Raw genomic sequence first — 17,994 nt, forward strand, 5'->3', positions numbered from 1 at the left:
GCTTCGGATTCTGCGTCTTCCTCTCTCTCTGCCGCTAACCCACTTGCATTCTGTCTCTGTCTCTGTCTCTCTCAAAAATAAATAAACATTAAAAAATTAAAAAAAACACTTATTAAAAAAACCATCAATGCATAGATTAGATATGAAATAAGATCTAACTAAAGCCAATAATCTAAATTACTGCCTTAAGAAATTAGAGAAAGAAGACCAATGTAAATCTAAAACCTGAAAAGAAAAGAAATAATAAAAATTAAGAAACGAATCAATGGAATAGAAAACAGGAATGTGATAAAGAAAATCAACGAAAGCAAAAGCTGGTTCTTTGAAAAGAACAATACAATTGATAAATCTCGATTCAGGCCATCCGAGAAAAGAAGACAGAAGACAAATTACTAATATCAGAAATGTAGGAGTGTTAATCACTACTGATTCCACAGATTTTAAAGTATAATAAAGGAATATAATGTACAATGGACAAGTCTGTGCCCACAAATTTGATAGCTTAGATGAAATGAACCAATTCTTTGACAACCAAAATTTACCAAGCCTCACACAAAGAGGTAGACCATCTGAAGAGATTCATATCTATTAAAGGATTTGGATTGACAACGAATAATCTTACAAAGAAGAAAGCTTAAGACCCAGGTGGTGTCACTGGTGAATTCTACCGAACATTTAAGGAAGAAATGGTACCGATTATCTACAACCTTATAAAAATACCGAAACAGAGGAAACACTTCCTGAATCATTCTATGATGTTAGTATTATCCTAATACCAAAACTACACAAAGACATTGTAAGAAACTACAAACCAATGTCTCTAATAAATATAGATGCAAAAATCCTTAAGAAAAGAGCAAATCAAATCCAGTAATGTATAAAAAGTATAATACAGGAGCACCAGGGTGGAGCTTCTGTTTTCTCCCTCTTTGCTCCTACAATTAATACATGTTCTTTTCAGAAAAGTTAGAAAATATTCATAAGTAAAAGCATTTTAATTACACATATCACCATTTAGAAATAGCCACTGTTGTGGTGACCTGGTGGCTCAATCAGTTAAGCATCCAACTCTTGATTTCGGCTCAGATCATGATCTCCCAGTTTGTGGATTAGAGCCCAGCATCAGACTCTGTACTGACAGTGCAAAGCCTGCTTAGGATTCTCTCTTCCTCTCTCTCTCTGACCCCCGTTCTTCTCTCTCTCTCTCCCTCTCTCTCTTTCTCTCTCCTCTCTTTTCCTCTCACTCTCAAGATAAATAAATAAAATTAAAGAAATAACCACTGTTAATATTTTATGGACATACTTCCTGTCTTTTTATTGTGAAAATTTATAAATGTTTATTTTTTATTTTTTTAAATGCCTTTTTTTGAGACAGAGAGAGACAGAGCATGAGCAGGAGAGGGGCAGAGAGAGGGGAAGACACAGAATCTTAAGCAGGTTCCAGGCTCTGAGCTGTCAGCACAGAGTCCTACACAGAGCTCGGACCCACAAAATGTGAGATCATGACCTGAGCGGAAGTCCAACGCTTGACCGACTGAGCCACCCCGGCGTCCCCATAAATGTCTATTTTTCACAAAATTGGACCATACTATGTATTTCACAACTTACTTTGAACTAACACCATCTTGGGATACCTGTGTGTCGCAGTCGGTTAAGTGTCCCACTCTAGATTTTGGCTCAGGTCGTGATCTCACAGTTCATGGGGATCAAACCCTGCATTCAGCTGTGTGCGGCGAGTGCAGAGTCTGCTTGGAATCACTTCTCTCTCACTCGTTCTGCCTCTCCCCTGCTCACGCACACTCAATCTCTCTCCCAAATAAATTAAAATAAAAATAAATTAACACTATCTCAAGAATATACTTCCAAGTCAAAAGTTGACCTTGATCATTTTAATGGATATATAATATCCTATCATATGAATGAAAGAATGGACTTAGCCATCTGCTATTGCTAGACATTTAGATTATTTACTCTCATTTGTTTTTAAATGTTTATTTTGAGGAGGGGGAGAGAGAGAGAGAATGCACATGCGTGAGGAGGAGGGGCAAAGAAAGAGGTGGGCAGAGGATCTTCTCCAGGCTCTATGCTGACAGCAGAGAGCCCGATGTGGGACTCAAACTCATGGACTGTGAGATCATGACCTGAGCCGAAGACGGATGCTTAACCTACTGAGCCATCCAGCCATCCCAATTTTCATCTGCTTTTTAAATAAACAATGATATACATTCTCATATTTAAAAAAAGATTTAGGGGCGCCTGGGTGGCTCAGTCGGTTAAGCGTCCGACTTCAGCTCAGGTCACAATCTCATGGTCCGTGAGTTCGAGCTCCGCGTAGGGCTCTGGGCTGATGGCTCAGAGCCTGAATTCTGCTTCCGATTCTGTGTCTCCCTCTCTCTCTGCCCCTCCCCCATTCGTGCTCTGTCTCTCTTAGTCTCAAAAATAAACAAACATTAAAAAAAATTAAAAAAAAAAAGAATTATACACCATGACCAAGTAGGATTTATCCCAAATATTCAAGACTGATTCAACATTCAAAAATCAATTAATGGGGGTGCCTGGGTGGCTCAGTTGGTTGAGCGTCCAACTCTTGGTTTCTGCTCAGGTCATGATCTCACAGTTTCATGAGTTCAAGCCCTACATCAGGCTCCAAGCTGACAATGCAGAGACTCTTTGGGATTCTCTGTCTCCCTCTCTCTCTCTGCTCCTCCCCCACTTGCACTATCTCTGTCTCTCTCAAAATGAATAAACTTAAAGAAATTTATTAAAAAATCAGTTAATGTAATTCATCAAGTCAATAAGCTAGAAAAGAAAAATCACACAATTGTATTAATAGATGTAGAAAATACATTTGATAAAATCCAATACCCATTTTGATAAAAACTCTCAGGAAATTAGGAATAAAGGAGAACATTCTCAACTTGGTATAAAAAAAAAGAAAGATAAACACTATAAAACACCTTAACCTTTCGAATCTTGCTTCCCTATATCACAGCTATGAAAACACTGGAATTTGAAATTAGAAACACAATAACATAGAGGCGCCTGAGTGGCTCAGTCAGTTAAGCGTCCAACTTCAGCTCAGGTCATGGTTTGTGGGTTCGAGCCCTGCATCGGGCTCTGCTGACAACCCAGAGCCTGGAGCCTGCTTCGGATTCTGTGTCTCCCTCTCTCTCTCTCTCTAAAAACTAAATAAATGTAAAAAAAAGAAACACAATACCACTTACCTTAACATCTTCCCTCCCTAAAGAAAGAAATACTTAGATACGAATTCAACAAAATACATAGATGATCTAATGAAGAAAACTACAAACTCATGTCATTAGGGAATTGCAAATTAAAACAATGAGATACCACTACACTCTTATTAGAATGGCCAAAATCCAAAACATACACAATACCAAATGCTGATGAGGATGTGGAACAATAAGAATGGTCATTCATTGCTGGTGGGAATGTAAAATGGTATACCCACTTCGGAAGACAGCGTGATAGTATGTTCTAAAGCTAAACATAGCATTATGATATGATTCAGCAATCATGGCCCCAGGTGTTTGAAAACATATGTTCACATAGACACTTGCACATGAATGATTATAGAAGCTTTGTGTATAGCTGCCGAACTCTGGAAGCAGCCACAGTATCCTTCAATAAGAGACTAGATTAAAAAAATATGTAGTGCGTCCACACTATGGAATATTACTCAGCAATATAAAGAATGAGCTCAGAAGCCACAAAAATATATGGAGGAAACTGAAATACGTTTTGCTAAGTAACAGAAGCCAATCATAAAAGGCTACATATTGTATCATTCCACATATATGGCATTCTGAAAAAAGTAAAACTGTAGAGAGGACGAAAAGATCAGTGGTTGCCGAGGAGCTGTGGGGTAGAGGGAGGACATGGTTAGGAGAGATGAATTGGGAAACTTCAGATTTTTAAGTATGTGAAACTATTCTATACTATTCCAAAATATAGGATATATGACATTATGCATTTGGCAAAACCCAAAAAAACTTTTATGACACAAAGAATAAATCCTAATTTAAACTAATAGACTTTCGTGAATGAAAGCAAAAAAAAGAACCTGATCCTTTGGGACATATCTCAACTGACTTGTGAACATTTACATGTCTTCCTCACTACAAATTTCCTAGCACATGGCTCATAGACTCCTTCTACCCCGAGTTCTGCTTACATTCTTGGGAACGTAAACAGTTATTCAACAATATGGCTTCTCAGTTCTTGGATCCTCTCATCTTTAATGGTACCTCACACACTTAAGCTTATGGGTATACCTTGGCCATGCCATTATCTGAAAATAAACGTTATCTCTTTTGAAAGAATTAATTCAAACATTCCTCTCTCTGACCAAAACTTTATTTCCTTTTTGCTCTCTCATTTAGTTTCTTCTATTAAACCACAGTTTGATCTTCAGGTCTTTGTATCTTCTATGTTGTCTCTACCTACATTCTTCTGTCTTTACTCTCTTCCCTAGCCAGCTAAGTCAACCATTTTAACTATTCCTTGGCCATATCTTTTTGACCTATCAGGTTTTTTTTAGTCCTATCTGTCTCACAAAACCAAAATTCCAGACCAACTTATCTCAAACGCCTAAACAACCCCTGATCACATATCCCCTACCACTGGGGTGCCAACCACTGCTGGAGATAATCATGTATACAAACAAAATTGCTGTATTTCTTGGTCTCTAACTGCAATGCAAGCCCTCGCATTGCTCAACAATCTTTTCTGTATTTCCCTAGTTTTCTCTCTTTTCTCATTCTTCAGAACTGTCATTTTACTCCCTTGGAATACCTCGTACTGCATCTTTTCCTCAAATTCAGCATTTCCACTAGAACTTTCCTGGAGTTAGACCTCAGCTCCATTAGTTTGTGTATGATCTTGGGAAGGCAATTTAACTTTTCTGAAAGATTTTTGTCTTTTATTTGATGATAATGATAATATAAGAATGAAAAATCATAAACTGATAAACTCAATATGGATAATCTTCAGAACATTTTGCTAAATGAAAGGAGCCAGATGCACAAGACTAAATAATGTGAAATTCCATTCATATAAAGTTCAAAAACAAGCAAAACTAAACTGGTGAAATCAGAAGAGCAGTTCCCTTTGGGGATGGAGTTTCACTAGAAATGGACATGAAGAAACGTACTGGGCTGTATCTCAATTGGTGTGGTGCTTATATGGGTATGTACATCTGTCATAACTCTTCAAACTGTACTCCTAAACCCGATTTTTAAATTTTGTATGAAAATTAAACCTCAACTTTTTTAAAAAAAAGAAAGTCTTTATCCTCACATAAATCCTTGACTGGCATGCTATCCCCAATCTCAATGCAAGTGATTGCCCCATCCAATCAGCAACTTCTGGAAATAATTGTTCTCTTCATCTACACTGCCTCCTCATGTTATTCAGGCTACCATTTCTCTCCTGTGGTTTACTGAAATATCTTCTAATTAAGATCATTATCTGTAACATAGTTGAACTGCTCTTTACAAATGAAAAACCGATCATATCACAGTATTACTCAAAATCCTCCAGTGGCTGTCAATGAATCTTTAGATAAAGCTCACATCCCTTTATGTAAGTTCATGGATCTTTATGACATAGGCCCAAGGCACTACTTACCTTGTCTTTCATAATTTACCAACTGGAATATTTTGTCCCGGACATTAGAAATGCTTTTAGTTTCATTTCAACCCCTTCTCTTGATTCCAGTTCTCCATTTTTAATTTTCCTTTGACGTGAAGCAATCCTAATTTGCATTTACTTGGCTAATTCCTACTCAATCATCTGCGTTCAGTTTAATTCACTGTTCTACAAGCTGTCCTCAACCACATATTTTGTTAAGGGCATAATATTCCACTCTTCTTAAATTATACATAATTACTTGTTTATTTGTCCATATTTCTTTATAAATCCTAAACATGTGATCCGAAGGATCTTATCGGTCTTGTTTACAATAATATCCACAACATCTACAACAATCCCTAGTCCATAGCAGTATATATATAAATACATGATTGTTCCTTAGTCACTGAATAATTGAGTTAATAAATGAAGGATAAATGAAATAAAGAATGAGTGAATACTATATTCCTGGCCTGTAAAAGTAAAGGACCTCTATAAAATAACCATTTAAAGAATAGTTGGATACAATTCACAAACGTGAGGTTCAGAGTTTTATCCATAAAAGTCTCATTAGCTGCTGAAATTTGCCACTCTTTGTGTCGGTTGTTTTTAAAAACCTCTGGCCAGAGTACCTGGGTGGTTCAGTCAGCTGAGTGTCCTACTTCAGCTCAGGTCATGATCTGATGGTTTGTGAGTTCCAGTCCTACAGCATAGGGTCCTCTGCTGTCAGAGCAGAGCCCACTTGGGATCCTCTGTCCCCCTCTTTCTCTGCCCCTCCCCCACTTTCTTTCTATCTCTCAAAAATAAAAAGTAAACATTTAAAAATAACAATAAAAATTTAAAACATAGAGGCCTCTGACCAACATAGGGCAAGAGAGTCTTATAACAATTTCTACTAATGAGTTCTGGTATATTAAGCAAATATACCGTAAAGTTAAAACTAATTCTGTTCCTATAAAAATAAGACATAGTTGCTCCTGTAACAACAGCTGCTAAGCAGTTAAATATAAAAATAAACAGTTTATAAGTCAACTTCCCAAGGGGAAACTCAGAGGAAGCAACATAGTTAATATCTTTTTATAAACCATGTCAGTTTCTAATTAAAACAAAATCCCCGGTAGAAAATTTGGGATGCAGTTCATGGCACCTCTCAGGTAACACAAGAAAGCATGACTATGTAAATTCTTTCTGGTAATTTTATTGCCTTGTGATGCTTTCTCTTTATTTGTTAAACCCCATCTTCCCCATTCAAAGCCTGGTGAACCCATCAGATTTAAAACCATTTGAGTGATAAACTAAGCTTTTATGTAAGTAAATAATGACTTTTTTCAATCTAAAATGTTTTTAGTTTACTTTTATTTCATTTTTACATTATTAAAAAGCTTATTGAGTAATGTTCTGGTTACTTAAAATTACAGATATACTGTGTATGTGTAAAAGAGTATAAGCATATTCCCCACCAAAATGTTGACAATGGTTTTGTCTGTATGGTGGGATTGGGGTGATTCTTACTTTACTTTTTTAAGTTTATTTATTCATTTTGAGAGACAGAGAGAGAGCATGAGTGGCAGAGGGGCACAGAGAGAGGGAGAGAGATTCCCAAACAGGCTCCACACTTTCAACGCAGAGCCTGACATGGGGCTTGATCTCACAAACAGTGAGATCATGACCTGAGCCAAAATCAAGAGTTGATGCTTAACTTACTGAGCCATCCAGGTACCTCTGGGGTGGTTCTTACTTGCAGTGTCTTAAAAAAATCATTTTATAATAAGCACGTATTATTTCTTATTAGCAAGCACTTCTCCACCCCATGTACATGCTTACTTTGAAGATATTAAGATTAGACCGTTTATCATATTTAAACATTTCCCTTTATTTTCATAGCTATAAATAGAAACTTCCTATTTTGAGCTTTATAGAGTCAGAGTTTTTGTTGCTGTTTATTTGTTTGTATGTTTTTTTCTGTATTTCTTATGTCTGGACTACAACATTCTATCAGAATTACAGTGAATACGAATGGCTCACTAAAAGATAAATGAATCATTTTAAATGGAATTGTACCTGTGTCCTGACTCCTGTCTCTTCTTCTTAGTATATAAACAAATTAGATTAGTTTTAAAAGATATTGAAATAAGACCACCACGGATTAAGAATATAATCAATTAAAAGTTATAATTTCCTTAAGAAATTATTTAAAAAGAATAACTAGACATGAATTCACCAAAAACTGAGTATTTTCAGGACAATTTCCAGTGTTCAGACAAAAAAATCATTCCACCCAAAGTTCAGTCAACAATTTATGAAGCTGCAACTTAAGACTATAGCTTGAAGCTAACATTTTCTCAACAAAATTTGTGAACCTCAAAATCAGACATTCTACTATAGTATCTACAAATTTTCTTACTGCTTATATTTATACCTAAAATCTGTAGGTTTTAAGTTTCTACTTCTGTAGGTTTGGTGGCAACTTTAGAATCTACTTTAAGAGGGGTGCCTGGGTGGCTTAGTCACTTAAGTGTCTGACTTCAGTTCAGGTCATGATTTCATGGTTTGTGGGTTCAAGCCCTGCATTGGGCTCTGTTGACAGCTCAGAGCTTGGAGCCTGCTTCAGATTCTGTGTCTCCTTCCCTCTCTGCCGCTCCCATGCACGTGCTCTGTCTCTCAAAAATGAATAAGCAGTCAAGTTTTTTTTATAAAGAAAAATTATTTTGAGAAAATATCTGGGACTTATTCTTACAGTTATACAGTCTCTCTTCCCATGAGTACCATGGCACAGTAGCTTCAAAAATGTAATGTTGACGCAATTATTTAATGAAATGTTATCGAAAGCAGGAGGAGTCCCATACAACCATTTAAATATGTATGCCCTTTAGACATTGACCAGAGAGCTTCATCTTTAATTGACTCTCCCAATTCTTGTTAAATATTTGAAACAAGTGTTCCTTGGGAGAGGGAAATGTCCAAAAACTATGCCATTTCTGCTATCAGTAAATAATGGTGCCCACTTCCTCATGAAAAGGCCTCTTCTATACATAAGTCACTTGGAGATAATTCCCTATTTCAGATGGGGAACCATAGCGAATATGATGCAGTGAAGAACATGTCTCAGCTACGATGACTAGAGCAAGTAAAAACCTTTAGATCCAGGGATGCCTGGGTGGCTCAGTCAGTTGAGCATTCGACTTAAGCTCAGGCCATGATCTCCCGGTCCCTGAGTTTGAGGCCTGCGTTGGGCTACATGCTGACAGCTCAGAGCCTGGAGCCTGCTTCAGATTCTGTGTCTCCTTCTTTCTCTCTGCCCCGCCCCTGCTTGCATTCTGCCTCTCTTGTTTCTCTCAAAAATAAATAAACATTAAAGAAAACCTTTTTCATTAACCTTTAAATCCATCATGGTTATTTTCTTGATTCTTGGGGACCTGGTTCTACTCTTTGACCTTGGGTTTTGAATTAGCAACTGATGCTAAAGACTAAGAGGTACTGTGTCTCATCTTCTAACCATATTCAGTATATCTTACATGAAAACTAAAGATGGTCTAAGAGAATACTTGTTTACAACAAGGGTGAGAAATGGGTGGAGGGGTTGGTGAGCAACTATTTATATCTGTTATAGAATCCAATGGATAAACCCCCTCTTTTTGGAAATTTTGCATTTATTTATTCTAACATGGGTAATTGATTATTTCAGAAAATTTGTACATGATATTGGGTTCTAGATCATAGTAAGAGACATTTTCTTAATTCTCCCTTTATGCTTTGGACCAACACAGAGATCTTCAGTAATGTATACTGATGGGAAGAAAATTTTTCTTTGACTTTTATCAATGGTCAGCTGAATAAACAAACAAACAAACAAATAAATAAATAAATAAATAAATCTGTTCTTTTCCATTATATATAAATATTTAATGCCCCTTAAATAAATTGTTATTCTTCCTAAAAGGACTAAGATAAGGGGGAATGATAAATTACTTTTACAATATAGGGTGAGAAAATGTGTCTCTCTTGACAATCTTTCTCCAAATTGCTCTAACGGCTACAATGTGCATTCTTTACTAATGATACTATATCATGGATTAATATTTAATCACTACATATATAATTTAAGATCCTTATTACAGTATAATTCCATTTATATCTCTCCTATTCTTTGTGCTATTTTGTCATGCTTTAACACGTATGTTTTAAACATTGCATACATTGCTCTTATAATTCTAATTTAATAATTTACTTTTAGTAAATTTAAGAAAAGATATACAAGTATCTATCTACATGTTTACCAATTCTAATGTTCGTCATTCGTTCCTATACCAAAAAATAATCCATCTGGAGTCATTTACTGTAAGTGTAAGACATTTAATTAACAATATTTTAGTGTATATCTTTGGTGACAAGTTCTAGCAGCTTTTGTTTATATGTTAATGTCTTTTTTTGGGGGGGCTTAAATTTTTAAAGATATTTTTCCTGGATATAGCTTTTTTTTTTCTTTTGTGATTTTTGGAGTGTTATTATGTTCTCTTTGATTTATGCTGTTTCTAAAGAGAAATAAGCAGTGTTCTTATTATAGTTCCTCTGTATATAATTTTTCTTTCTTTTGGCTGCTTTTAGTATTTTCCTCTGGTTATTAGCAATTTGACTATTATGCGCCTTAGGTGTATTTTCCTCTTCATTTATGCTGCCTTGGGTTCACTGATATTCCTGCATCTGTATGCTGCTTTTTTGGGGGTCAAATTTATTTTTTTTTTCAGTCAATATTACTTCGAATATTTTTTCTCTACACCTTTCATTCTTCTCCTTCTGGGACTCTAATTACCTGTATGTTCTATTATTTGATACTGTCATATTGACCATTGAGGCTCTATTCATACTTCTCAGCCAACTTTCCCTCTATATTTTAGTTTGGATAATTGCTGTTGACTTGCATTCATATATCCTGATCCTCTCTCCTCTTTTGTGCCATCTGATGTTAATCACATGTAATGAATGTTTGATTTCAGATATTGTGTCTTTTCAGTTTTACATTTTCCATTTGTTTCTTCTTTATAGTTCTGTAGCTCTTCTGAAATTTTCCATCACTTCCACCATTTTACCCATATTATTCTATATTTATTTTTGTGTGTTTATTATAATTATATTAAAATCCTGACTGCTAATTTCAATATCTGGGCCATATACAGGTTTGTGTCAGTGATTTATTTCTGTACAAATCTGGGATTTTATAGTAGGATTTTTGTTTTTGCTTTTTGCTTTTTTTTTTAGTAGTTGACATGATGTATTGTAAAGAATATGAAATCTGCTACTGTCTTCTGAAATTTCAGTGCTGCAATTTGTACAAGCATGCAAGTAAATTATAAGCAGTTTACTTGATCTTTGAAGGGATTATTTTTAGGCTTTCTTAAGAGAGGTCGGTTTTGTTTTTTGTGCGTGTTTTTTGTTTCTTGTTTTCGTTTGTTTGTTTGTTTTGAGTTTTATGGCAAACCCCTTAGTCTTTGGATGCAGTCTTTACTCCCAATATGTGACCCTTATGTTGTCAGTGGAGACCCTGAGGTATTTACCAAATGATGAGATTCAAACTACAATCCATTTGCTCACATGGTGAAAGTCACACTCCAAACCTGTTTCTCCAGCAGCAACTAATATCTCAGTATAATTCTTTCAGCTTTCCGGACGTTGGTTTTCCCAGAGAGATTCATTGTTGTCTCATTCTGTGCATGCATAGTTTAGGAGTCAATGATTTGGGAAGGGTTTGCATGCAGAATCTCTGTGGGTCTCTCTTTTTTTGGGATTATCTCTTCATATTCTATCTACTCCTAGATCCATGAATCTAATTTGGATCTACTGTTTGACAAGTAGCTTTTTTCCTTGAATTCTGTCAAAGGCATGTCTCGCGGACCTGAGACTTCCCTTAAGGGAAGACTGCATCTTACCCAGACAGTTTCTATTCTTTCAGGGTTAAACCTCTTCCAGTTTGTTCTTGTTTTTCTTACTTTCCAGTAACTCTAAGTATTTATATTTTGCCCATGGTTTATAATTGTTAGCAGCAGGTCAATTAGTCCGTGTGTTTTTTCCATCATTGATGAAATTAGAAGCTTCCATCACTTTTATTTGCTTAATTTGCAAATTATTAGATAACTAGTAGATCTTTAAAATATTTTACTGAAGTTAAATTCATTTACATGCAAATTACCTCTTAGTAATGTGCATGTTGGTACAACATGAATAAGAACCTCAGAAATTAGGTATGTCATTATTTTAAAGTATATTAGTCATTATGCAATGAGCACACTGAAGTTCACACAAACAGATACTTGGAAGATGCCAATCAGGACTCTCAAGACATCATCCAAGTATTTAGTGAAGTTGGTAACATGTTTTCTAATGTCCATTGATATAACTCTTGCATTTTAACTCTATACTTGTTCAGATTAATTTGCTTATTTAAAGCAGCACTAAATGTTTTCAGAAAGGATCTATGAATTTATTCAACATAAATGATTTTACCTAAGGGTATTACATATTCATAAACACTCTTTAGTTGGCAAACAAAATTCACATATGTTTACCTGGTTTCATATTCTTAATCATCCTCTGAGGTAGCATTTCAAGATTGCCATTTTAGAAATTTTAAAATTTTCAAGGAATTATGACAACATTCTAAATTGCAGGTGATGAAGCTAGGTCTGGGACACAATATTATGCTTTTCAGTAAAATCTTGTTTCCACTAATCCATAGCTATGGTCTTCACAAGGACAATGCTATTAACTTATCTCAATGCTCTTCTTTGTACAAGTCAAATACTTTGTGTTATCCTTGATATTACACAGAGTAATACAGAGTGTTTGATGGCAACTTTGAGACAGATTGCCTTGATGAGAAAACAAAATTCAGAAAAGGTTAAGCAATATATAAAGATCACATACTTTGACAGCTCACATTAGAATTTGGGAACTCAAACTACTAAATGTTGCTCGCTTTGTGCTTGGAACAGTTAAAGAAATGCTTTCCATTTCTTTGTTTTCTATTCCCAATGTTTAAGTTTTTAAATCTTGGTCAACTTCAAGCTTAATACCTACAATACATTTGCACTTGAACAGAGAGAACTTTGTAGGAAAAAAATGAGTATGTGCAATTTTTTGAAGTAAATGTTAGACTAAAATCTCTCACTTAGCCTCCAATGTTTTATATCAGGCAGGAGGACAAGTTTTAAACATTTACTTGCAAATGGCCTTTTATCTCTGCATTCTATAACTGGTCTATTTTATCCTCTGGAAAAAAAATGGAAGATGAACATAATTCAATTTTTTTATCCACAAGTCCCAGTTATTTAATCCCACTCTGAAATGAAACTATTTTTTTTAACTTCTAGCTCTGAAAATAAGTCTTCAGCCTCTCAAACTCCACACAATGTACAGCATTTTGGTAATATTGTTGTTATTATGGGAGTTTCCTTCTATGTGACTTTATAAAATTGAATCAGACCCAAAGAAATCTGCCTGAGTGTCTATTTTTCTTCTCCCTCTTCTCTACTATAATTGCACCCTTACTTTGATTGTTAGATGTCCTGTGCAGAATATGAAACTGCTTCTGGAAAGCTCTTGCCTTCCTAATACACTGAAAGCATATGATTGCAGAGATGAAGCTCTTGAAGAACTTCTATGTGATTCTTGTTACTAGGAAACCACATTCCTAGATTAAATATCTCTTTCATACAGCCACTGCTTAATATAGACATATATAGATATGTTACACATGCATATGTATATGCATATCCAAAACAGCACATATATAAAAATCAAGTTAAAATAAGAAATGGCCTACCAGAGATATGATTTCTACAAATCTAATTGTACTGAAAACAGGTCGCTTTTGAGATGCCAAGCAAGCATATGATTGATACTAGACCTTATAGTTTTGAGCTTAGATATATACAGAATGGAGATTTAGAAAATAAAACAAGCTAACTTTGAAATTTTCCAGTTTCTGATTATTCTGTATTGAAAATATGTGTGGATAGTAGTGAAGAGAATTATTTTTCAGAGCTGACTTTAAATATATTACAAGATTTATCAAAGTACTTTCTCTTAAAAAAGTAAGAAAAAGATATGTATATCAATTTAGTCATGGTCCTGGGTCTTGAAGAGTACTACAAACCATTCAATCACATTTTACTTTTATTACTGCATTATTTGGTAAAGTTACAGAAACCTGCCTTTCACAAGTTGGTATAATGGTAAAGTGCATCCACCCAAGTACTATTGTTCAGAAAACTTCTCCTTAGTGGACATTTGCCACAAAATTAAGCCTCATACGGAGAAATATTATAAGGAGAATTATTTTGGCCCAGTGGCCAGAATGACCACTAAGCTTCTTGGGACAGAAAGAAAGCTCGACTAATGGGAGCTATTTTAGAGAGCAAAATGATTACGAGCTGAACTATATTTGAAATAAGTATATTAAACTGGTGGCAATGTTCAGTCCCTCCAGATTTGTAGGTCAAGTCACACACACCCTTCCAACCCTGAAGGAGATTAAGATACTTCATCATAGTATATTTCAGAGTTATAAGGGGTTCATATGCTATTACATACCTCTTTGTGCCTTCAGCTGTTTGTGGACGTGTGCTTGTATGTGTGCACACACACAGGTTTAACCAGAAATACCAAGGCTTAGGTAGTTGACCTAGAAAAGTATGTAAACCCCAATTATTGTGGGATTTGAAAACTTGTGTGAATTATACAAGTATTTCTGTGGCCTTGTAAGAGAGTCAAAGGGAAGTGTTTTCTTAGAAAAATGAGTGGACTTACAAATTTAAGAAGTACAGGTAGGTGAGGAACACCTGGGTGGCTCAGTCGGTTAAGCATCCAACTCTTGATTTCAGCTTAGGTCATCATCTCATGGGTTTGTGAGTTTGAGTCCCACATCGGGGTTGTGCTATCAGTGAAGAGCCCACTTGGGATTCTCTCTCTCCCTCTTACTCTGTCCCTCCCCCGCTTGTACTTTCTCTCTTAAAATAAATAAATAAACTTTAAAAAAAAAGAAGTACAGGTAGTTGAGGAAGTTCAAATAGAATTAAAGATAGAATTGTGAGGATAGAGGCTGCTTGGGGAGGGCTTACAATTACAGAATTGTGAAGTTTCCAGTTTGGGAGATATTTAGTCAATCACAACTCTCAGATTTCACAAATGTGCATATTGTAGACCAGAACTGATTGTCAAAGCTCTTAAAATATAATGACAGAACAACAGCAATATCTTTACTCTCCTGATTCCTCTTCCAGAGTTTTCCCATTATATTGTGCTGTATTCATAAATGAGTTCCCCATAGCATCTCATGCAACTGCGTTTTTATTACTCCTATTACTGGGAAGCAAAACAATGTCTTCTGCTAAGGTTCTAGTCATATACTAATAAAAGCATCCAAAAACAGAGATAAAAAAACTTTTCCTCAAAAGAATGCATGGACTATGAGGGATCCTGGGAACGAAGTCTCTGGCTGTAAAATTGTGAGGTTAAACACATCTGCAAAATTATATGAAATTGGTTAAAAATGAAAAACTAATTTAATAATTAAAAAATAATCAATCATTGAATATAACTCAAATGCTCATTTTTCCTTTTCAGACTAAGAAGTAAATTAAAGGAATTGAGACTGGAAAATCACCTTCCAAGACTAAGGCACTTTTTAGGTATTTCTTTTTTTTTTTTTTTTATGAAATTTATTGACAAATTGGTTTCCATACAACACCCAGTGCTCATCCCAAAAGGTGCCCTCCTCAATACCCATCACCCACCCTCTCCTCCCTCCCACCCCCCATCAACCCTCAGTTTGTTCTCAGTTTTTAACAGTCTCTTATGCTTTGGCTCTCTCCCATTCTAACCTCTTTTTTTTTTTTCCTTCCCCTCCCCCATGGGTTCCTGTTAAGTTTCTCAGGATCCACATAAGAGTGAAACCATATGGTATCTTTCTCTGTATGGCTTATTTCACTTAGCATCACACTCTCCAGTTCCATCCACATTGCTACAAAAGGCCATATTTCATTTTTTCTCATTGCCACGTAATATTCCATTGTGTATAGAAACCACAATTTCTTTATCCATTCATCAGTTGATGGACATTTAGGCTCTTTCCATAATTTGGCTATTGTTGAGAGTGCTGCTATGAACATTCGGGTACAAGTGGCCCTATGCATCAGTACTCCTGTATCCCTTGGGTAAATTCCTAGCAGTGCTATTGCTGGGTCATAGGGTAGGTCTATTTTTAATTTTCTGAGGAACCTCCACACTGCTTTCCAGAGCAGCTGCACTAATTTGCATTCCCACCAACAGTGCAAGAGGGTTCCCGTTTCTCCACATCCTCTCCAGCATCTATAGTCTCCTGATTTGTTCATTTTGGCCCCTCTGACTGGCATGAGGTGATACCTGAGTGTGGTTTTGATCTGTATTTCCCTGATAAGGAGCGACGCTGAACATCTTTTCATGTGCCTGTTGGCCATCCGGATGTCTTCTTTAGAGAAGTGTCTATTCATGTTTTCTGCCCATTTCTTCACTGAGTTATTTGTTTTTCGGGTATGGAGTTTGGTGAGCTCTTTATAGATTTTGGATACTAGCCCTTTGTCCGATATGCCATTTGCGAATATCTTTTCCCATTCCGTTGGTTGCCTTTTAGTTTTGTTGGTTGTTTCCTTTGCTGTGCAGAAGCTTTTTATCTTCATAAGGTGCCAGTAATTCACTTTTGCTTTTAATTCCCTTGCCTTTGGGGATGTGTCGAGTAAGAGATTGCTACGGCTGAGGTCAGAGAGGTCTTTTCCTGCTTTCTCCTCTAAGGTTTTGATGGTTTCCTGTCTCACATTTAGGTCCTTTATCCATTTTGAGTTTATTTTTGTGAATGGTGTGAGAAAGTGGTCTAGTTTCAACCTTCTGCATGTTGCTGTCCAGTTCTCCCAGCACCATTTGTGAAAGAGGCTGTCTTTTTTCCATTGGATGTTCTTTCCTGCTTTGTCAAAGATGAGTTGGCCATACGTTTGTGGGTCTAGTTCTGGGGTTTCTATTCTATTCCATTGGTCTATGTGTCTGTTTTTGTGCCAAGTATTTCTAAAATCTTCTTAAGCATACATGATCTGATTGGAGTAAATGGTCTAAAACTACAGAAGTAAACTTGCATTATAATTATATATGTGTGTGTGTGTGTGTGTGTGTGTGTGTGTGTACTATACACACACATATAAAATCAGGCAAGAAATGTAGTTGTCTTTGCCCCAGATTTTGATTCACTTCAACATTACTTTTGCGTTAATCGTGGGTGACTCATAGGGACTGAAAAGATTATTCCTTTTTGGAAAATCCTGTCTTTAACAAATATTGATTAAGAAGAAATTTATTTAACAAAATTTATTTAACAAATGTTGGTTAGGAAGAGATTTATTTGGCTTAATGACCATTTCAACACTTTGAAATTAATAAAAAGCATGTATAGTAAGATAGGCCATTATTTAAGTTTTTCCCTATCATTTTTTTCTTTTGATATAATTAAGTATGATGCAGAATTGAAAAGATTGATAACTTCAACAAAATAAAAATAAATTAAAATTGCACAACATAAAAAGACCATGGGCTAAGTAAGGGGGAAATAAAAGACGATTTTCCAAAAATGAGTGAAAATGTTTGCAGCATATACTGTAGATTAGTGTGTCTTTTTTAAAATGTGCATTTATTTATTTTTAGAGAGAGAGAGAGAGAGAGGAGAGAGAGAATCCCAAGCAGACTCCACATTATCCGTGCAGAGCCTGATGCAGGGCTCAAACTCACAAACAGTGAGATCATGACCTGAGCTGAAATCAAGAGTCAGGCTCTTAACTGACTGAGCCACCCGGGTGCCCCTAGATTAGTGTGTTTTATCTGTAATATGTGAAGGTTGCTTCAAAAGCAAGGATAGAAGATCAGAAACTTATTGCAAAAGTGAACAAATGACATGAACAAAGATTTCCCACAGAAAATATGCAAATAGCCTTGAACTTATAAAAAAAGTTCCCCATCTCTCATAATAAGAGAACACTAAATACAATTACTCCATACCATTTCTCATCTATCAGATTAGTGAAAATTGGAGAGTTTGACATTGCTGATATTGTGTACTGATGTTGCTGATAGAATACAAAAATGTAAAAACATTGTGAAGCATTTCCCAATAGCTAAAAAAATAATTACATGAAATTACTCTTTAACCTAATAATCTCACTTCTAGGAATTTGCCCTTAAAATACATCTCCAAAAACAAAACAAAACAAAACAAAACATCACAGAGATATTTATTGCAGCAATATTTCTAATAGCAAATATTTGAAACAA

This window comes from Prionailurus viverrinus, chromosome C1, assembly GCF_022837055.1.
Source record: "Prionailurus viverrinus isolate Anna chromosome C1, UM_Priviv_1.0, whole genome shotgun sequence".
Taxonomy (NCBI): Eukaryota; Metazoa; Chordata; class Mammalia; order Carnivora; family Felidae; genus Prionailurus; species Prionailurus viverrinus.